The following is a 23582-nucleotide window of genomic DNA, read 5'->3' as shown; positions in this document are numbered from 1 at the left end:
CGGAACAAAGACTAGTAACTACAGCTTCCTCTTCCCAGACATTTACAGCCTGAGACTGCTGTCTTCAGAGAGCTCCTCCTGAGACCAGAGAACAACACCCTGGCTCCACCGTACCTACTAAACATGCTGAGGTCTGGGAGTACTGTGGTAGCAAACTCCCACTTGATCCAGACTTCGCTGTCTGTGTGTCTGTGGCTCTTTCCTTTCTTCATTCCCTTGCCACCCCTAGCCAGGGTTCCCAGACCCAAAGCTTGAAGGTTTTGGCAGTTCACCAGTGAGGCTGGCACGGTGACAGGGAAATGAGGGAACTGATCACAGCACATCTGCAGGTTTAAAGCAGAGAGAGACCAATGCTGTTCCTTAGGCCACTCTCTCCTTTTTGTGCAGTAGAGAATGCTAGTCTAGGGGATGATGCTGCTCACACTCAGTGTGAGTCTCCCTCCCCAGGTAAATGTTTTTTTCAGAAACGCCTGTATATACACAAACCTAGAGGTGTGTTTCACTGGTGATCCTGAGTCCTATCAAGCTGACAGTCAAGCCCAACTATCACAATAGTATGCTTGGCTTATTAAAGTCAATCAAGCAGTTTGATACATTACTGGAGTCTATATTTAGAATTCCTTGCTGTTTTAAGCCAGAACCCTCATGTACACCACCACCCCTCTCTGTGATAGAGTCCCCTGTAGCTCAGGCTACTCTTGAACTCACTGTGTAGTTCAAACTGATCCTCTTACCTCAAGATGGCTGGGATTACATGTGATGCATGGTGCTTCCATGTCCAATTCAGCATCCTCTTTTGATTACAGGATATATATTCATGTAGCCATCATGTCTCCTTGGCTTTTTTGACTGTGAGAGTTTCTCAGTTTCCTTGTGTTGAAAATGACCTGGACAGCATCTGAGCCTAGGTTATGGCCAAAGGTCATGTCTCAGTCCATGGCCCTACCACAGCCAGGATGAGAGCTGATGTTGATGGCTCTTATTACCACCAAAGGCTGTGCATGGGCCACCACCAAGGGTCATGTTGGAGTCTGAGACAGTGCTACTGCTGGGCTCCCAATAGGAGAGGCCTGCACTGCCCCCCAGGGCCATGGTGATAACCTGGCCCAAGGTGCTGCTGATGGCCATGTCTGGGGTCCATGGTCCAGATGAAGCCCGGGTCTGTGTTGATGTTCATTTTGCGTATTACCACAGTGGCCAATGTGAACCACGTGAATGAAGTACAGGGCTGTGAAGAGCTGGCCCCACCCCTCACTGGCCAGGGGAGAGGTGGTTCCTCCAACCCTCACTGGAAAGCTGCTCTCTGTTGGTCTCAACTCACATAGGAGAGCTGCCCCCTCCACTTGGGAAAGCTGGCTCTATGCTCACCACAGCTGTGGGAGAGCTGGCTCTGCCACTCACCTGAAGGGTATGGTTCCAGCAGCCCAAATTGACCAACTCAGCTACCACACAGGCACACATGCAGGGCTTTGAGATGGCACTCCTCACCATCTACTCCATCTATGACCTGCTGGTGTGTGCAAAGGGACTGGTCCTTCAAAACCATAGCCACAGGATCTCCATGACTCGAGGCAACAGCAGGGGATCTGAGAGATTTGGTGAGGGTCCAGTATTGATGGTGTACCAGAAGCCAGAGGTCTTGAACTTGACTGACAACACACTACACAATAAACATTTGCAAATTAAGCTGTTTGGTCAAAAGAGTATGCTTCATGATACACCGAAGGTCCCAATGCCACTAAAGAGAATGAAGAGCCGGTGGAGAGGTGGGAAAGACAGAAGATCGAAGTTTTTTTTTTGTTCTTATTTGTTTGTTTTGTTTTGCTTTTGTTTTTTTAAATTAGTGTTCTTATTTGTATTTTTTATTTTTTAAATTTTTATTTTATTTTTATTATTTATTTTTAAGTTTTCCTTGTGGGGGATGCTACAAGGGTGATGGGAAGATACAGAGGGACTGGGAGATGGGTGGGATTGGGATGCTTGATGTGAAATTCCCAAAGAATCAATAAAAAATATGTAATTAAAAAAAAGAAAATGATCTGGACACTTTAGAGAAGTCTCATGAGGTGGTTTGTAGGATGTTCCCCCATTAGAATTTGCTGTTTTTTCTTAGTTACTACTTTTATATTTGGGGGCGGGGGAGATGAAGACTATGGAGGCAAGGTGCCAATTTTAACACATCATATCAAGTCTGCACCCTATGAATACTATTTGTCATGCTGAACTTGACCATTCATTTGAAAAAGCATTTGTTAAACACCCTCCTCCATACTAGACTATTTGGAAAGATTCACTGTGAAAGTTAATGTTAAATATCACCTTGAAAAAAGAAATATCTAGAATCCTGATAAAGTGTTGTTTTTTGGCTATGTTGGTAAGAATGTGTGTCTGAGGGGACCAGGTGCTTTAGGGCCCTCTTCACAGTTTGTAAGTATAATCTAATTGATGAGGATCTGTAGAGAACAGAAGTAGGAAAGTCCTCCATTTCTGTATTATGAAGTCCAGACCCCCACCTCTCCTCTCTTTGGACATCAGAACCCCACACTTTCCAGACTTTGAGCTTGAGAGCTTATACCACTGGCCACCTGGGTTCTTAGGTCTGAGGGTTAAAGCACTGGCCTCTCTGGGCTGAGCCACACTACCACCGTTCTAGGCACCCAAGCTTGCACACAACCTCTATTGTGATCATGTGAGCCAATTCTCCTAACAAATCTCTCATCTATCTTCCTATCTTTGTTTAGTTTCTGGTTGCTGTGGTAACATGCCCTGACTAAAGAGATGTAAAGGAGACAGCTTTATTTGGCTCATAATCCCAGGTTACAGCCCATCATTGTCAGAATGTCAAGACAGCAGGAAAATGAAGTGGCTGGTCACATGACATCCACAGTCAAGAGAAAAGGGCAATGAATTAGTGCATACATGCTGGGGCCCAGCTCCTGTTTGCCGGTCCTATGTAACCTAGGATACCTTGCCCAGGGAATGACGTCACCTGTGGTGGCTGGATCTTCAATAATTAAGATACTCCTCCATAAAAGCATCCACAGTTCAACCTAATCTAGATAGATAGTCTTTCACTGAGAATGCCTTTCCAAGTGGTTCAAGACTGAATCAAATTGACACTTTAAAGTAGCCATTACAACTCTATTATCTGTCAACTTGACACCCCAAAACATGACTTTAAGCCATAACCTTCTATTCATTGTTTTCAAATTTTCATGTTTATCTCAAAGTGTTTACCTCATGGTTATTTCAAAATTTCATGTTTATGTAAAATACAGTCCAAATTAAAAAGCCCAAAGTCTCTTAAATGTGAGTACCTGTAAAATAAAAAAGTACATTCTTCCAAAATACAACAGCACGGACTACATTTTTATTCCAGAAGGACAAGATTAGGACATAAAGCAATCAATCACACTAAAGCAAAAACAAAATCCAAAAGGGAGAACACCAACTTCTACCCTATCTAGGGCTCACTTTGCTCAAAAAGGGTAGGCTATACCTATTCCTCCAGCCTTGCCACTTGCCCCACACAGCCTCTCTCTTAGGCTTGGACCAGATCCACTCCACGTCTGTGGTTTTCATTGACAGCTATCCCATGCTCCTAGCATCCCCAATATCTTGGGGTCTACATTGCAACTGAGGCTTTATCTTCCTAACTTCTCACCATGGCCTCTCAGGTCCTCTCTTTAGGAACTCTTATCTTGCCACAATTTGCCTGGCTGTAGCTGGTTTCCATGACTTCTTTAGTTTTGCATCTTCCATGCCTTCAAAACCAGTACTGTATGGTTGATGCTCAAGATGTAGCCCAACTCTTATGGAACACTGCTGTATCAGTTGCTTTTAAATGAATTTAAATCTTCAGAAGATGGAGTCTTCTTTGAGGGGTAGAACTTTGTCCCTAGGATACTTTCCCATTGACCCAGTGCCAAACAGGAGTTTTCTCTACAATGGTGCTGATTTTTTTTTTAATCAATTAAAGCTGCTGCTTTAGTGACTTTTTATCAATTCAAGCCTGAATACCTTACTGCCTTGGAATTTCTTCTGCCAAAAAAGTCAATCCATTATCTTTAGATTCTGTACTCAGTTTCTCAGGAAACTGGATTCTTCACAAAGCATCATACAAATGATCCCTCAACTATTTCCTGGCAGTCCCTGCTCTCACCTGAAACCTTGTGAGCCGAGCCTCCACTGTTCATATTTCTCTTAGCATTCTTCTCTCCCAAGTTCTCTGCAGAATGGTCCATTAAGCTCTGTCCATAGCGCTCAATGGCTTTTCCAGCTCAAAGTTCCAAACTCTCCCACAAAATAGTTTCTAACTGTCCAGAAGCAGCATGTTGTACAGCAATGATCCTACTCCTGGCTACCAGCTTCTGTCTTAGCTGAATGTCCTCAGCTGTGATAGAACATTCTGACAATGGCAATTTAAGAGAGAAAGAAGTTATTTGACTTACAAATTCCAGGTTACAGTCCATTATTGTGGGAAGTAAAGTCCTAGGAAATTGCAACAGCTCCTCGAATTATATCCAGTCAAGAGCAGATAATAGTAAATCAACACATGCGTAATGATGCTGTTTCTTTTCTCCACTTTTACATAACCCAGGGTGGTGCTATGCACAGTGGGTGAGGTCTACCTACTTCAGTTAAGGTAATCAAGATAATTCCCCTCCCCACAAGCCCACAACCAAACTAGACAATTTCACAATCTTATATTGAGAATCCCTTCCAGCAGGGCATGGTAACATACATGTTTAATCCCATCACTCTGGAGTCAGAGGCAGGAAGATCTCTGAGTTTGAGGCTAGCCTCAAACTGTAGCTGGTCTACAGTGTGAGTTCCAGGCTAGCCAGGGATATGTAAGGAGATTCTGGAGAGAGAGAGAGAGAGAGAGAGAGAGAGAGAGAGAGAGAGAGAGAAAGAGAGAGAGACTGAGGCCAGCCTGGTCTATAGAGTAAGTAGTTGTCTATCAAGGACAGCCAGAGCTATACAGAAAAACACAAATTCACTCTCTCTCTCTCTCTCTCTCTCTCTCTCTCTCTCTCTCTCTCTCTGTTATATTTGTATATCATCTTTGGATTTATCTGTCTTCTACCCTCTAATTAGTTCTTCTTCTCTAGGGAACCCTGACTAATAGTCACTAAATGCAGCTTGGTTGTCCTTTGTGGAGGGTACATACATAAATATTTTACATTCTTTTTGAATGGCATGCCTATCTTTTCTAATTATTGATTTACTTATATTAGCATGGGCTCAGATATCTTATATTTGGAGTTATAGGTCAGTACTTCTTTATTCTGTGGCTTGAAGTATTCAGATTTGGTCACCAGGTTTCTTCCAGTTGGTTGCTGTATTTCTTTGGCATAAGTAAGCACCTCTTGACTTTTTGTACAATATGATTCTCCAGACTCATGTTTTATGTTCCAATACTAGAATAAAATATTTCTCTAAGGAGTCCTGACTCCTCTGTTGGAGAATAGTGTTAGATAGTGTCATCTTGAGTTTTCTCATTGTTCTTGGGGCATTATTGTTTCTACTGGGGCATCTTTAAAGGGCTACATGTAAGCTTCAAAGTGTGGTCCACAGACTAGAAGTACTGTCCTTCATCATGGGAATAGGAAGAAGCAGGGTGCCGGGGAGGCTCTCAGGAATCCATAAGGATGACCCCACCTTGAAGTGCTGGCAATGGTCTAGAGGGTGGCTGGACTGGTCTACTCTGGTCATCATAAGCCTTTGTCCAGTGACTGATGGAGGTAGATGCAGAGATCCATAGCCAGGCGCCAGGCTGTTCTGGGAATCCAATCGATGAGAAAGAGGAGGGATTCTGCAGGCAGGGGACATAGAGATCATGATGAGAGGATGTGCAGAGATGACCGGCCACACTAGTGGAAGCCCATGGACTGTAGACTAGTGGCTGTGGAGCCCCCATGGGACTGGACTAGGTCCTCTGGATACGGAAGATGGTTGTTTGGCTCGAAATATTTGGGGGGGCACCCAGGTAGAGGGTTTGGGATCTGGTACATGGGCGGGCTTTTGGGAGCCCAGTGTCTGTGGTGTGATGCCTTGTGCAGCCTTGGTGCAGTGAGGAGGGGCTTCGACCTGCCTGGGCTCAGTGTGCCAGACTCTGCTGACTCCCCATGAGAGACCTTGATTTGGGGGATGTGGGGAAGTGGGGTGGCTTGAGAGGGAGGGCTGGAGGGTGGGAGGAGGGAGGAGGTGGGATCTGTGGGTGGTATGTAGAGTGAGTAGAAAATTTCTTAATTAAAAAGAAAAGAAAAGAAAAGAAAAGAAAAAAAAGTACTGTCCTTTGACAAATGGTTAGAAATAGGTATTCATTGTTCTGAGACTTGTGGAATCTAGATCTATATTTTAGCAAGATTTCCAGTCTAATTATATTCAAGTTTAGGAAACATTGGCCAGAACTTGGTCCTTTAGCCTCTGCTGCAGGGGAAGCTGGTCACAGTGCTCTTTCATGCAAGAGAAATAACAAGGGTAGAGTATACTGTTCTTGCTATAGCCATGGATTCACGCATTTGCTCAGAGTTGCTATTTTTTCTGGATAATTTATCCGTATAGTACCTATTTTACTTTTATTCTTGCTCTTCCATTATAGTATTTTACTTAAACCATTTGTTTGTTCAAATAATTATTTATCAAGTAAATTCTGTGTTTCTGTGACCATTCTGAGTACTAAGGACACACTGGTGAACAGAGTTAAACGTCCCCACACATAGCTCACAATATGGGGGGAGTGGGCACAACATGTTCCATGTTGTCTTAGTCCATTTTCTTTTGTGATAACTGAATACCTGAGATTACCTACATGGTTGCAAAGAAACCATGTTTATTTCTTACAGTTCTTGAATCTGAGAAGTTCATGGTTATAAGGCAGGGTCTGATGAGGAGGGCCTTCATATGGGTCAGAAGTCTATGGAGTCCCAAGCTTGTGTAGAGCCTCCCATGCTGAGTGGCTCATGAGAGACAGTCAAACTGATATTGTCGATCAGTTTTTAAAACCACTTTTAAAATTTCTGATGTTAACCCATTGATGGATTACCCCACCAATGTGGGAAGAGCTCCTGTGACTCAATCAATCACTTAGTAAAGGTCTCATCTCCAAATGCCATGTACATGTGACATGGAATTCTGGGGGATAAACATTCAAACCACAGCAAATGTGGTAACTGTTGAAAAGAAGGAAGCAGAGGGTGTAGTTAGGCAGAGGCAGGACTGGGAGGTACTAAGGTAGGATGCCAGGGAAGTCATCTTTGATCAAACTACGAGTTACAGTTTGGATCTGGAATGTCTCCCACAGGTTTGCTTCTCAGCTTTGCACCATTAGGAGGTAGTGGAGACTGTCCAGAGGGCTCCAATTTGAGGGGTCCGGTCACCGGGGATAGACCTTCCCAAAGGATTGTGGGACGCTGGTCTCTTGCTCACTTACTCTTCTTGCCTCCTTTTAACCCTAAAATGGCAACTTGTGCCACTACTTGCTCCACTTAGATGACGTCTCCCCAAAGAAAGGGGGGTGCAAATAAACTGAGAACTGGAACCTCAAAAGAAAAACAAAGGCCAAATGAATCTTTCCCCTTTATTCTGCACCAATGTGTATATGTGATGACCTTATAGATTTTGTTACACTGATGGAAATTCCAAGGACATATCTGCCAGGTAGGAATGCGAGGTTAGCAAATGCATCTTGTGCTTGTTTGAGGGGCTTACAAACTGAACAGCAGTTTGTTTACAGACCATAGATTTGCAAATAATCATCAAAGTGCTTTCCTACTTCAATCAAAAGTTTCCCATCTCAGTCCCAAAGCCAAATGTCATATTCAGGCGTGGAAAATATCTGCATCCTGTATTTTTTCCACCTGGGGGTCTTGACAACATATAGACCTTGCCTTGCTGCTGCAACCACACTTCCCTTTGTGTTCAGTGCAGTGGGGCTCATTTCACAGACAGCAAAAGACTCTGCATTTGACCCGCTGCACTGTCATGCAGCATCTGAAAACAAAATCTACCTTACATATTATGATAAAAAAAGAGCAGAAATGGCAAATAACAGTTCAGCATTCTTACAAAAACAGTTTTTGACTTCCTAGGCTCTCTCAGGGATCCCAGGCATCCCCAAGGATCTGAAGCATACATCGAGAACACGTCTCTTCCTACACTCCAGCTTTATCATCCTGGAAGAATGCTCTTGTCCTGAACCTGGATTCCTTCATCTTGAAAAGGAGAGGAACAATACTTCCTTTCTAGGGTTGCTGTGAGGATCACATCTCTGCTCACAGGAGCCTAAAGAGCCAAGCCTGGCACAGAGAAAACTCCCATTATTCTGTGATTTGTAAATAAACACCAGTGTTAATTAACAGCCTTCTCTTATCTGTGATGGAGTGTAACTCATGCATTATTTAAATTTTGTGGTTTCATTTCCCTGCTCAGGAATGTATCTTCCACTTTCAATATGGATCCAGAAAAATGAAAGACAGTAGCAAAAAATAATAAAAATATCATCTGCTCTTTTCTCTTGAATAAGAGTTCTTTCACTATATTGTAAGCTCAGTTGAAAATGTCATAGTAACAGTTTCTTTGTGCTTAGAACTGGGGAAAGCATGCTCCCCAATCGCTGAGGTAATAGTTCTCTAAACATAGATGTCATTTGCTATTTAATATCACATCCATCTGAGCTTTAGAGAAGTCCACAAATGACAGTTCATAAAGTCCATCTCTGTAGAATTGCCTTTGAATCATTGTCTGTCCAAGTTTCTTTCATCTGCAGCCATTTTTGAATATTTGATTTAGGTGTCATAAATATATTATGCATTAAAATCATCAATCAAGAACGTGGAAATGGAATGCCTATTTTTGTTCCATGTTCAAATTGGGAGGACAAGGATTTTCTTTTAACTCAGGAATATGTTATTCACATTTCTTTGTTTAGATTTACCACGTGAGTTAACATGGAAGCACTTCACATCACTTAAGTACCAGATGAGCTGTCTATGCAAAGTTCTGTAGTCTTGAGATAACTATCTTCAATATAAAAGAACTTCAAATGATAATAACTCGAAGCTAATCCAGGAAGCATTAACAGTCTCCTCTCCATCTACTCTGCAAAGGGAAAGCATTTATGTAACTAATTAGTTTGCCATAGTAAATAATCCACTGACATTTATAAGAAACATTCCAATTGGAGCCTGGAGTAAATATTATGTTACACATTAAACTATAAATAGTGGTTCCGAGCTCAATTTTAAAATGCTATGGAAAATAAGTGAGCTGTCTGGGTAAAATGGGTGTTACATGTCCTCTGCATAGAAGCCCTCAGCTGCCCAGCTCAGGTTTCCCTGTAGCTGCTGCGGAAACTTGATGATTCATCTCAGTTTCCAGCAAGACTCCTCTTGAAAAAACTCAGGCACCCTTCCTTTCTCTTGGGGGCAAAAGAAAACAAAATTTGCAGCTGACTGAGATGTGGGGGTTCCTTTAAGTTTTAAGTGAATGGAGAACACTGTGTTTTCTGGAGGATGGAATTTAAAGTTTCTGCTTAGATGATTTGAAGATTTGAGATAATGAAAGCTTTTGTGGTTCTACAAGGGTAATCTCCACCTCCAAAGTCTACAAGTTTAGTAACTTTCTTCAAGACTGCAAAATTGAGTGACTTGTTAATAATTTTTTTTTTATAAATAGCTGGGATGACAGGATTTTGAATATTTATTTATAGTAAAATAATTATGCATGGTTGAGGTCATCAATATGCTGACTCCTCAGGTTTGATCACTGCATATTATGTCTCTCTCTCTCTCTCTCTCTGTGTGTGTGTATAGACACATCACATTCTAGTGTATAAATGTTCAAAATAATGACATATCAGTTAAACTGATCATCAAGTAAATAAGTAGTCCCCGGGGAGAATTAAACAATGAAGGGGAATCTCTACATGAAGAAAATTTCTTCATCCTTAAGATTTGGGTCAAGCATGACCCAGTTAAAGTCTAATTGGAGCAGGGAGAGGCTTGGAAAGGAGAAGGAGCATGTTGTGGGCTCATCCAGACAGTCAAGGGAGCAGCTGCTTTCCAGGGGTGCAACAGGGGCCACAGAACCTTACTTGATCCATTCCTCAAATTCCCACCAAGAGCCACATTTAATTAGGTTCCTTCCATTACACGATGCTATTTCAGTGTGTGACTGGCTACTTGTCTACCATTTGTTCATCGATTAAATATTGAAATGACCTATAGCTTGGCCTATAACCATGTAAAAATTTGATATATTCTGTCTCAACAAGTTGATCATCCATCAATGGACAGAAGAAAATAAGCACAGATTTTAGTGTGGTAGGAACTCTGATAACCAGTAAGTGTAAGTGTCCAAGGGATGGGGACTAACCAGGGAGGAGTAAGTGTGGAGCAGACTCAGGAAATCTGAGGTGTAAGGATGATGGGAAGGGAGAGCTGAGTCTAGAACATGGATGAGTGGCTTTTAAGACACTGCTCTTCTAAGTTCTGTAAAAAGCAGACTCTACTCCAGTTCCCATCAGTGATGCTACTGAGGATACTGTCATTCAATGTGGGTGTCCAGCTAGTCCACGTGCATCCACAAGGCATGTACTGTAGAGCACCTGCTGTGTGACGATGCTGAAGTCATGACTGTGAATGTTTAGAGAATGAAGGACAGTGAGCCACTAGGATGGGTTTAATTTCTTCTTAAGTCTGTTTTACTAAAGTTGTACATCAAAAGAAAATTGGACACAATTAAAAGATAACCATGGTTCTCTCTAGAAACCTTGAGACATTTATATTACATTTATGTATTTCTATATACTTTAACCTTGCACATGTTATTACCTTTGTATTTATAAAAATAAACATATGAAGAGTAAGTACGCATAATTTGTGCAACAAATGATATCACAATGATTTCTGCAAAGATAGAAAGTATCACTTATGTTTTCTGGTAAAGTGTGAGTTTTTCATCTGTTTACTGACTTCTGATGTTTGGGTCAAAATTCTTTCCCAAATAGTTTTAAAGCACAGAATGTTTTGGGACTTTTTTCCCCTTTGATTCGTTCTTAGAATAGTTAGTAGACATGATTGAACTACCTATATCCTATTGAAAAAAACCTTTCTCCACACAGGACTTTTCTGGTTAAGAGGATGGGTGAAACCATGTTTGCTCATGTCATGGCTTCTTCAATGTAAATGCTAATTTGTCCCTCCATCTGTCCATCCATTCACTCACTGATTTGTGCTGTCTGCTTTATGGTGTCTAAACAGAGATCAGATCAAGCCAGTGCAGGACCAGGTCATCAGTGCTATGCTAGAGAAATATAGAGTGCCATGAGACCATGCTCTACAAGCGATTGTCTAAATGGAAGCCATTCAAACCTAACAAAACAGAAATAACAGAATTTAAAAATATTGATCATATATAGTAGGTTAAAATTCAAAATTTCTATTTAAAATTGAAATCATTTTCTAATTTGCTGGGTCATAGATTCTGTTGTCTATATGGATCCATGCTTTGAGGATAGTCTTTAGAATTACATGCTGGATAATACAAAAGCAGGAAGCTGTAGAATATTTTGCAAAGAATTAAAGTAAAATGGTTACTTTTGACTTGAATGAAGCCCTTGGATTTGAGTAGGAAATAAAATCAGAAACCCAATCCAAGACATAATCCAAGGAGCAAAAATATTCCAATGCTGTTGGTTGACCACATCACATTAGTCCTAAGGGGCCCCATGCTTCTGGGAGTGGTTGGTTCTTAGTGTGTACAAAGATAGTCACTGTGAAAATCTCCAGGGAGAGTCTTCCTTTCCAATTGGATTTTCCTTGTCCCTGAAGCCATGGAAGGGAAGCCATAGAAGCTACTGAGGACCCCAGTTGACATTTCCATACTGCCAATAGTCAGAAGAAAGATGACTGAGGGGGACAGCAGTCATGATAAATGACCCTTTGTTGGAAGATTGGCTTCCCAACTGTCTGGAGATCTTACATATCCACTTGGCTGAGGCTACCTTATAGCCTGCTGTTTCCATCACCTGGAATCTTCCTGGGATGAGGAAAAGGATAGTTGTGGTCAGCTGCAGAGCTCCATGCAGAATGCCCTTGGGAATCCCTTTATGGTGGAGTCAGTGTCTATTATTAACTACCTACATTAGAAGGGCCCCAGGATGGGCAGGGTTGGTGCTCACACCCACTGAACCTTTGCCTCTGACCACAGGCTCAGCCTTTAAGTCTCCGAGGCCACATTGGGACATAGCTTGCCTCTGAGGCTATTCAAGGTTGTGGGTACTGCAGAGTTCCATTCCTTTTTTGGTTCCTGTTGTCTAACTACATCTGTCTGGATAGAGAGGTTGGGCCAAGATTCAGACTTCTAAGCAGGAATGCTGAGGGTTATTCTACATTCTTATGAATGCCACACCCTCTTAAGGCTAGGGATGTGATAACTGAAAGAGTGGCAGGTGAGGCCACTGAGAATCCTGCCATGGGTTTGACCTGCTCACCAGTGTTTGGCTAATCTGTTCTGCTACCTTGCTAGGCTCTCTCCAGGCTATGAAGGGGCACTATTTTCTGGGGACTAAATAAACCCAGTAACCTCACTGTTTAAGATGACTGAAGGAGAGCACTTTTTGCCTCTCAAGCGTTCCCAACACTTAGAATGAAAACCAGATTTCTTGCCATGGTGCTGATTGCTATAGTCTCTGACCCTTCTTCTATCATGCTGACCTCATAACTGTCCCTGAGCATACTAGTGGAATCCTGCATTTGGGCTTGTCATTCCCTCCCTCTGGGGCTGTGTTCACATCTTTCCCACTCAAGGGCTTCAAGTGTCTCCTCAAATGTTGTCTTCTCAGAGAGCACTCTACCTAAATTCCGTCCTCTCAGTACCTCTTCCTCTCTGCCCTCACCTGGCTGTTAGGTTTAAATAGTAAGTGCTTCCCAAATCACTGTATTGAAGGCTTGCTCTCCAGCTTACCAGTGTGTAGGAAAACGGAGCCTTTACGAGGTGAGACTTGCCGGGGAGTGCTGGGTATGCCTTTAATCCCAGCACTCAGGAGGCAGAGCCAGACAGATGGCTGTGAGTTCGAGGCCAGCCTATTCTACAGAGTGAGATCCAGGACAGGGACCAAGACTACACAGAGAAACCCTGTCTTCATTTTTTTTTTTTTTTTTCTCACTGAGGTATGGGCTTAGTTGTTATGTGCAGGTCCTGGCCATTTCCTCCCATGCACCATAAGGTGAGCAGCTTTGTTTCACCCTTTGCTTCTCACTATGATGCTCTGTTTTGCCAAAGCCCCAAATGAGTCCAAGTACACACGGACCCCCCTGGTATCATGAGCATGAATATTTTCTTCTTAAATTGAGTTTTTCAGGTGTTCTTTCAGATAACAATGGAAACAAAGAGCAAAATGACCTTGAACTCTTGATTCTCCCACTCCTACACCCTGAGAGAGCTGGGATTTCAAATGTGTGTCACCATCTCAGCTCAGTGCTCCCTGTATGCTAGACAAGTACTTTACCAACAGGGCTACATTTTTCTCTCCTTAGCATTTCCTATGAACTAACAATACGTTGTGTGTCCCTCATCATCCTTATTTGATCTTCTATGAACAGCAACTTGGTATTTTAAGCAGTATGTTGTACCTCAAGCACCGAGAGATGTTTGTTGATGGTAAAGGTAATTTTCTTAAAAAAAAAAAAGTACCCTATTTTCACTCTGCTTGCTCACCTGATATTCATTTTGTGACTGCTTTTGGCTGGGCTATGGCTTCTCAAGCTTATTCAGTTCTTTTTAGTTTCTATTTGACTTGATGCTTCTAATGTGGTTTATGTATGGGAAGGAATTATGGTTCTTGGAGCCTGAAAGGTCTGCCTTTGAATCCTATTTCACCACTTAGGAGCTGTGTGGTCCTGAATAAGCTATTTCACCTTTACTGGCCACAGTTAAGTCTAAAAACTACTACTTGACTCATGGGAATTCTCCAGGAGTATTCACTGAGGAGACGTTTAAAATTCTCACTATAGGGCTGAGCTGAGGATAGCATCAAAAGTCAACAAATGTCCACTCTGCTGTTTTACTTTTTCTTTCTGTATTCTCCTTTTTTCTTCTTCTTCTTCTTCTTCTTCTTCTTCTTCTTCTTCTTCTTCTTCTTCTTCTTCTTCTTCTTCTTCTTCTTCTTCTCCTTCTCCTCCTCCTCCTCCTCCTCCTCCTCCTCCTCCTCCTCCTCCTCTCTTCTTCTTCTTCTTCTTCTTCTTCTTCTTCTTCTTCTTCTTCTTCTTCTTCTTCACTTTTCCTACTATATCTAGTCACTTCTTGTTTAATCTTTGTGTATGTATGTGTATTTAGGCATGTTTGCATGCACATGATATGTATATATGTATGTATGTATGCACATGCATGCATGCATATGGAGATCAGAGGACCACCTTGGGTATCAGTCATCACCTTTTACATTGTTTTGAGACAGGCTCCCTTGTTTCCTTCTGTATACACCAGGCTAGCTGGCCTGAGAGCTTCCAGATTCTCCTATCTCTTCCCCCCACATTGCCACAGGAATGCTGGGATTACAGACTTGTGCTATTGCTTCTGGCTCTACACAGGTTCTGGGGATCCTGACTTTGGTTCTCTTGACCCTGAAGCAAATATTTTACACATGGAACAGCCATTCCCTTTTTATCTGTCTTGCCAACCCGGTACCCTATTGTTATTTGTTCAGTCTGTCCTCAGCTTTGCTTTGGTTTTCTGTTTGTGTGTGCTTCCTGGGTAAACTCGTTCGGACTTGGTGAAAGCTACCAACTTCCAACCATCTGACACTCCAGGCTCATACCAGCTCTTTCTCCTCGGACCCCAACTCAATTTCCACCACGCCCTGGCATCTATATCCTCATGTCCATTGACTGTCCAACTGTGTCCCAACTCAGCTCAATACTTCCTATGCAATCCCTATCTCATTGAGATTCTTCCTCTTCATGTGAAATCTGTAAGATTTTATTGTTTTCTCTCTTATATCCCACGTAATTCAGTCTAAAAATGCTAATTTCTGAAGATACTTCAAACATTTCACTCAATTCCATGAATTCAGTCTATAATTCTTTCTCACTCACTTGACTGCCATTCCTTTAAACTCTTCTCATTCTTTTAAATAATCTTCTGGAGTGAACTTTCTAACATGGAAATATGACCTCATCACTCCTATTTAAAAATAAAATTACTTAATGATTACCTGTCATCTTCAGGATCAGATTCAAACTCCTTTTTGAATGGAGTCATGACAGGCATGACTTTCTGTGAATTGGTCTTATTCCCAGCTACAAATGAAGTTCCCCTGTCATGTTGTGCAATTGCAAGCCCCCTGCCTTTGACCAAGCTGTTCCCAGTGCTTGGATCTCTTCTCTCTCCATCTCATCTGCTTGGCAATCTCCACATAAGCCTTGAAGCACTCAGCTTCAGTATCACCTTCCCTTTGAAGCTTTGTTGACCTTTTCAAGCTGGGGCAAGCACCTTCCTTGGGAGTTCCCTGACTCACTAATGCACTCTCCTATTAAGACTTACCACACACTGTGGTAAACTACTCAGTTTCCTGTGTCTTGTGCAGTCCCACAAGCTGGCAAGTCACAGATGCTTTCACCTGTGGTTCCCTAGGATTTTGTGTCACCTGGCCCTCCTCAGTGAATAGCAGTTGGCAGAATGAATAGCAGGATTAGTGATTGTTTAAGAAGAGAACATTGGCAGTGGCCTAGCTCATCTTTGAAAGCATGGAAGCTGTTGAAAAGTTTCTTTCTGAGACTCCACCTTCCATTACATATTGCTGGTGAGTTGGTTGGAGCCTTGATGTAACTTCATTCATTTGTTTGTGACTGTTGTTTCTTTTTCCTTTCTTTCTTTTTTTTTTTCAGAGCTGAGGACCAAACCCAGGGCCCTGAGCTAAATCCCCAACCCTACTGTCATTTCTTTTTAGAAGTAGCTCAGAGCCCTGCCATTGAGCAGCCTTGGCTTCTTGAACAAGTCACTTAGCCTCTTTGATCTTTAATTTTTGTTTTTGTAAAATGGAGGAAACATTCTTCTAAATATTCTTGGAAAATTAAAAGCACATGAAAGCAATAGACACAGAGCAGCACACACCTCTACATCTCATATCATTTTTTTAAAATTTAAAATAGATTTTTTTTCATACAACATATTCTGATTCTGATGTCCCTCTTCCAAGTACTCCCAGATTCTCTCCACCTCCCCATCTACCCAAATCCACATCTTTTCTTGCTCTCTCTTGTTAGGAAAATCAAGACATCTAAAATAGAAAGATAAAGAATAAAATGAAATAGATACAATAAAAACAAAAAAAAAAAAACCCTGAATAAGACAAAACAAACCAATGAACAAGGAAAAAAAAGCACAGATGCAAACACACACATTCACATATACAGAAGTCCATAAAAAACATAAAATTAGAAATTTTAATATATAAGCAAAAACCCATAAAGGAAAAAATTAAAACAAACAAACAAACCACCCCCAAATCTCCAAAAATAAGAGTTTCTTTTGTGTTGGCTATCTGCTTCTCAGCATGAGGCCTACCCTTAAGCGTGGTTTATGTACCCAGTGAAACTCTATTGGAGGAAATTAATTTTCCCTTTTTGGGCAGTTATTGAGTGGAGACAATTTCTGGGTTGGGAATGGGGGCTTGTGTCCACTTCCATTCTCAGCACTGAGACCCCATCTGGCTTAGACATGGGCAGGCCCTGTGCACACCACCACAGTCTCTGGGAGTCCTTTTGCATCTGTAGAAGGCCTTGTTTTCTTGGTGCCCTTCATCCTGTGGAGGAAGTTGTAAAGAGCAGGAGAGCACCTGCCTGGTTGGATCTGTGAGTTTGTGCTGGATGAATTTGCCCTGGAGCTCTGCCTGCTGATATCCCCTTCTGAGACCACTGACAGTCACGGATGACACTGTCACTGCTGGGACTTAGAACTCCAGGAATCCCTTAAAGAATGTTCCAAACACAGAGCCTGAGAAACTGCCCTGCTCAAAGACTCTGAAAGGAAAGTGGCCAAGAGAACAGGGCCAGGCATGCCTGTCTGTAGACTGACAAGTTTATGTGAGAAGACATAGTGAGCTATTGGTGTATGTCAGGTTCACTGTCAATTTATGGAAACATAAAAATGAATACTAAGGAAGGGTTTGCTATATTTGTGGAGATTGGAAGGCTTTTCTACTACCACAGGAAATGCAGCCTTTCTTTTAGAAACTGAACACCATTGTCTCATTGCTGTGAAAAGGTGCCATGACCACAGCAACTATTATAATAGGAAGCATTTAAATGGTGCTTGCCTATAGTTTCAGAATACTATGTTAGCTATTCTTGGTTGTCAACTTGACTATACCTGGAATTAACTAAAATCAAAAAATGGGGGACACTCCCATGAGGGAATTTTACTTAAATTTAGGAAGATCCACATCTAATCTGGATCTTTGAGGTGTGAAGACACACCGTCAATAGTTGCAAGATTTTCTTGTAAATGTAATTTAAGAAATTATCACACAGAATGATCAAATCATTTCCATCCTGGGAGCACAAGGATGGTTCAACAGACACAAATCAATATATGTCATATAGCACATAAATAGATGCAGGAAAAGAGAGTACACAGTCATTTCAATGGGTGACCTTTGACTAGGTTCAACAGCCCTCTATGATGAAGACCCAAAGAGACTATGAATCAAAGGGCCATACCTCAACACAATAAAAAACGATATATAGCAAATCGAGAGACAACAATAAAAAAATCAGGGTGTCCACTCTCTTAATTTTTATTCAAAATAGTGATTAACATCTTAGCTGGAACAATAAAGCAAGAAGAACTAAAAGAGAAAAATAGGAAAGGAAGAAGCAAAATTATCCCCATTTGCCTATGATTTGACTCTCTACTTAAAAAGACTCTAAAGATTTGACCAGAAAACTCAAAGATCTGATAAATTTCTAGCAAAGCAGTAGAATGAACAATAAACATACAAATTAATAACTGCTTAAGAGACCTCTAACACTTGGTGATAAAAAAACTAGGAAAACATTCTATTTATAATAGCTTCAAAAAATGCGCAGGAATGAACCTAATCCAGGAAGTAAAGGACTTTTCTTACTTTAAGACACTGAGAAATAGACATTGCAGAAGACATGAGAAGATGTGAGGCCTTCCCCTGTTCATGGATTGGCTGAATTAGTGTTGTGAACTGGATATATGACTGAAAGTTATCTAACTTTCAAAGCAGTCTCCATCACTACTTCAACGACATCCTCAGAACTAGAAACACAATCCTATAGTTCATAGGAGTGCAAGAGATCTCAGAGAGCCAAAGCAACCCTAATCTGAAAGAATAACGATATTAGGATCAGAATAGAACACCTGATTACAAATTACAGAGCAAAGACATAGTAACACTGTGGTGCAGGCATACATACAAACACACAGAGCAATGGAATGGACCCAGAAGTAAACTCATACAATAAAACCATCTAAATTTTTAAAAACAGAAATATAGCCTCTTCAACAAATGGTCCTGGGTAAACTTGATATCTATACGTAGAAGAATGAAACTAGATCTGTATCTGTTACTCTCTAAAAAATCAATTCAAAGTAGAGCAAAGACCTTAATTTAAGACCTCAGGCTAAAACTGCTAAGGGGAAAATGCTTTAAGACATAGGCATAGTCAAGGGCTTTTTGAAAAGGGCTCTAATAGCTCAGGGCAAAATAGACAAGTGGGATTTCATGAAACAGAAAACAAACTTCTGCAGAGTAAGGGAAAGTCAAAGAGAAGAGGCAGTGTGTAGAAGGAAAGTGGGTCTTATGCATATAACAGTGGGTTAATATACAGAGTGCATAAAGATCTAAAATCATTCCCAAGCCTGCAAGTCATCCAGACAATACATGAATTGAACAGTCTATTATACATAACCAGTAAATCCATGAAAAAGTTCAATGTTCTTGGAGATCAGTGAATGAAAATCAAAGGTAGTTTGCTAGTGAGAATGATTAACATCAAGAATACAAAAACCAGAGAATGCTGGCAAGGCTGTGGGAGTGTGGTGGTGAAGGCAACTTTTGACTCTATATTTCTGATGGCAATATTAATTAGCAAAACCATTATGGAACTAGGAAAGCCATGTGACCCAGCTGTACTACCCCTACACACAGACCTGAAGGCTTCTAAGCCTGCACATCACAGAGACACTTGTATAGTCACAATAGTCAAGATTTGGAATAGCCAAGATGCCTAGCAGCAGATGGAGGTAAAATGTGGCACATATAGGGATGTATAGCCATGATGGAAAAATAAAATTATGCTATATGCAAGAAAATGGATGGAGCTGTAGACCATATTAAACAACAACAACAACAACAACAACAACAACAAAAGGTTAGACAAATATCATGTGCTTTCTCTTGGGTAGTATCTAGGTTAAAACTATGTCTGCATACAGGGACTACATGGGGGAAGAGAAGAAGTCTAAATGGAGGTGAAGGGGAGGAAGAAAAGATGATAGGAGAGGAAAAGACAAATACTATATCTTGTCTCTCATATGGGAACCTAGATTTAAATGTTAGTATAATACATTTATAAAAGTATAGGACATGGAAGCAGGGTATATTTACAGAAAGATAGAGGACAGGAGTAGGTAGAGGGATGATATACTGAAGGACAAGGAACAAAGGACAATATGAACTTAAGAAATTCTCATGAAGAAACATTTGATTGGGGGTAGGAGGATTGCTCAGGGGATAACATGCTTGCTGTGCAAGTGTGAGCTCTGATTCGTAGCCCTCCTACAAAAGCCAGCAGGCATGTGGGTACCTGTAACCCTGTACTCTGCACAAAGACATGGAGTCCTTGTGGCCAAGCAGACTGTGTAAAGTAGTCCAGAATTGGCAATCTCTGGGTTCAGTGAGAGACCCTGTCTCAGTAAAGTGGAGAGCTATTGAAGAAGACTCCAAACATCAGCCTTGCTCCACTTGCTACCTGTAATTTCATCATCTATAAAGCCTTGATGACAATGACAATTATTTCATCAGGGTTTAGTGAAGGTTGGACCCCATGTCTGGAAACACAGTGACCATGCAAAGTGCTGGGCAACATTTTGTTCTATGCCCTGGGCTGTCATTGTTGCTGGGATTAAAGAGTGAAAAGGACACAGTCCTGAATGTTAAAAGCTGTTTCTTGGTGCCTTTGTAGGCAGAGCTGACTTTGACTTGTGTAAAGGTTACAACATTTTCTAATTCCTAAGCTTTGTTCCTCATGAGTGATATTATACATAGAGCAAACAGTTTATGAATGGAATAACTTATTTCCTCTCATGTAAAACTCCAGCCCTCTGTAGATTCACTCATGAGATTGCATTTCTGATACCTGCATTCTTCTGTCAGTGACAAAGCACAGCCTGGACCTGTCCCAGGGAGCCTGACTAACTTTGGATTTCCCTAGGGATGAGTGCAGCAGACTGTCTGTTTGTAACAACTTCCTTTCTTTAGACAGAGTCACTGTTTTTAGCTGGGCACACAATGACAAGTTCTATTATACCTATGGGGGTTGTGAGACTAAACTGTGTGATGTGAATTGTACAATTTCTGGACAATTCCTTTGGAGCCAGAATGTTGGTATAATGGGAGGTGCTATGATAGCCATATTGGATGACAAAACAGAAGCTGTGTGCTGATAATGGCCGAGCATCATTGAAAGAGCCTGTGTTCCTAGCCCCATGCAAACATCTTACAGGAGAAATCACTTCTAATGTCCCATAGTTCAGTCAGCAACAACAATTATATATTTCCACACTCTTAGGAAGATTTTCAGGTAGCCAATGGAGAGGAGTGGTAAATGCTTGAGGTAATACACATGCTAAGTACCCCATTTGATCATTACATATTATATATATATATATATATACATATATATATATATACATATATATATATATATACACACACACATATATAAAGACATTACACTATGCCATATAAATATGTGCCAGTTAAAAACTAGGCTGGTTACACATAGGCTGTTATGTAAGGGAGAAGTAGACCTTATTTTGTTTTAGCTTCTATTCTTGTTCACAGCGCTTGCATCCCGATAATGTCTCAGGAAGGATGGATGCCTACCTCCATGAGGACCATTTGATGGGAACTGTTTGATGGGGTTGTAAGTTAGTAGGATAAGCTCAGTTGCTGTGGATAATTGATTGATAAATAAAGTGCTGATTGGCCAGTAGCCAGTCAGGAAGTACAGGTGGGACAAGGAGAGAGGAGAATTCTGGCAAGTGGAAGGCTGAGGCAGAGAGATGCTGCCAGCCACCACAATGACAAACAGATGTTTAAGATACTGGTAAGCCATGAGCCACGTGGCAAGATATAGATTTATAGAAATGGGTTATTTTAAGATATAAGAACAGATATCAAGAAGCCTGCCATGGCCATACAGTTTATAAGTAAAATAAGTCTCTGTGTGTTTACTTGGTGGACGTGAGTGGAAGAGATTTGTCCCTACTGCCGTCAGGCTGGGACACAGGAAAACTACAGCTACACTCAGTTGCTGATATTGAAAGACTAGTTTGGTATTGCTACATTATAATTGCCATGCAAGGTGCTGACACCTCTGTCTTTGGTCTCTTACTTGTAAAATACTAAGAATATCAGACACAATGGAGTCAAAGTCTGACATTTCATGAGCATCTAGCTGGAATGGCACTACATAGTGCTGAGAGTAGATGAAATAAGAAATCCTGGGTTACCCATAACACCGTGTAAATTAATATTAAATATCACCATGCATTGGTAAGTATCGTTATTTGATTTTTCCCATACTGATTTTTTTAATTTACACAAATGCTTTAGGGCATCAACCATTCCTGAGATTTTTGCATCCATGCACAGGTCTTGAGAAACCTAGTACAAAATTTAACTCAAGGAAGATATTGAATAAATATTTTAAAGGCATAGTCTATTTCTTTTCTTTCATATGGTATGCATGAATGTTTGCGTGTGTGTGTGTGTGTGTAGGCATGTAAGTTCCCATGCATGTGAAGGCCCAAGATATGAGGAATTTCCTTCCATTGCTCTTCTAACTTATTCTTTGAGGCAAAATCTCTTTTTAAAAAAAATTCACTAATTCTTTGAGTATTTCATGCAATATATTTGATCATATACATTTCCCTCCTCCAACTCCTCCCAGATGGTCCCACAAGATGAACATTTTTAATCCTCTTAAATTATTTTATCTATTAATAACTGGACAGTATGTCTAAATGTATGCTACCCTTGTGTCTAATTTATTACAAGCCTGAATTCATAGACCAATATTCCATCTAAGACTTGTGTGTTTGTGGCAGGCTGTGTCTGTACCATGAATTGCTAAAAGGACTTATAATAAAAAACAAAAACAAACAAACAAAAAAACCCAGAGCCAGATATTGGGATGAAAACTGAAAGGTCAGAGAAACAGAACAAGCCACAGCCAACCTCACCTCACCAACTCCTCAGCCTGGAAACCTCAGCCTGGAAGCCTGTTTCCTCAGCCTGGAAGCCTCTGAGTCCTCACCCAACAGCATCTCCGCTGAACTGCTGCTAAAAAGCCTCTAGTTCCTGGTCCTCAGGCCTTATATACCTTTCTGCTTCCTGCCATCACTTCCTGGGATTAAAGGCGTGTGTGTTTCCCGAGCAAATACACGAGATCTCAAATGCTGTAATTAAAGGTGTGTGCCACCATGCTTGGCTCTGTTTCCAGTGTGGACTTGAACTCACAGAGATCCAGATAGATCTCTGCCTCCTGAGTGATAAGATTAAGGGTATATGTGCTACCACTATCTGGCCTCCATGTCTAATCTAGTGACTGACTCTGTCCACTGATCCCCAGATAAGTTTTATTTGTTAGAGCACAAATAAAATATCACCACAGGTGTCAGTGTTGCCTCTGTACTATGATGGGTGAGCCAGCCATGATTCCTGCTCTGAGAGCTTACATCCTGACAGGGAGATTACACAGTGAAAATAGCATTATATAAGTAAATACTACTGTGAAATAACAGCTATGCCACACAGATACAGTATGCAACTGAGTAGTTATTTAAACAACAGTATTTACAGTTGATTTCCCTATTAAGAGTGAAGAAGTACTTTTATCAAGGTTTACATATACTTGGTAGGAATTTCCATTTTCTCATCATTTTTTCATTTAAAAATTTTCTTTTATTGAAAATAGATTATTTTTTCGTATACTATATCCTCATTATAGTTTCCCTGCCCTATGCATCCCAGTTGCTCTCCACTTCCCCTCCTCTCTGGACCCAATCCCTTTCTGTCTTTTATTAGAAAAGATCAGGTTTTTAAGAGATAACAATCAAACATGACAAAATAACATATAAAAGATAAAGTTAAAAGCTATCACATTCAAACTGGACAGGGAAACCCAACAGGAGGAGAAGAGTCTCAAGAGCAGGTACAAGAGTCAGAGGCTCACTTGTTCTCACAGTCAGGAGTCCCATGAAAACAGTAAGCTAGTGGCTGTAATATATATGCAGAGGAGCTGCTGCAGACTCATGTA

Source organism: Onychomys torridus, chromosome 2 (assembly GCF_903995425.1).
Source record: "Onychomys torridus chromosome 2, mOncTor1.1, whole genome shotgun sequence".
Taxonomy (NCBI): Eukaryota; Metazoa; Chordata; class Mammalia; order Rodentia; family Cricetidae; genus Onychomys; species Onychomys torridus.
The sequence above is the reverse complement of the archived record's forward strand: the minus strand, read 5'-3'. Positions refer to the sequence as shown.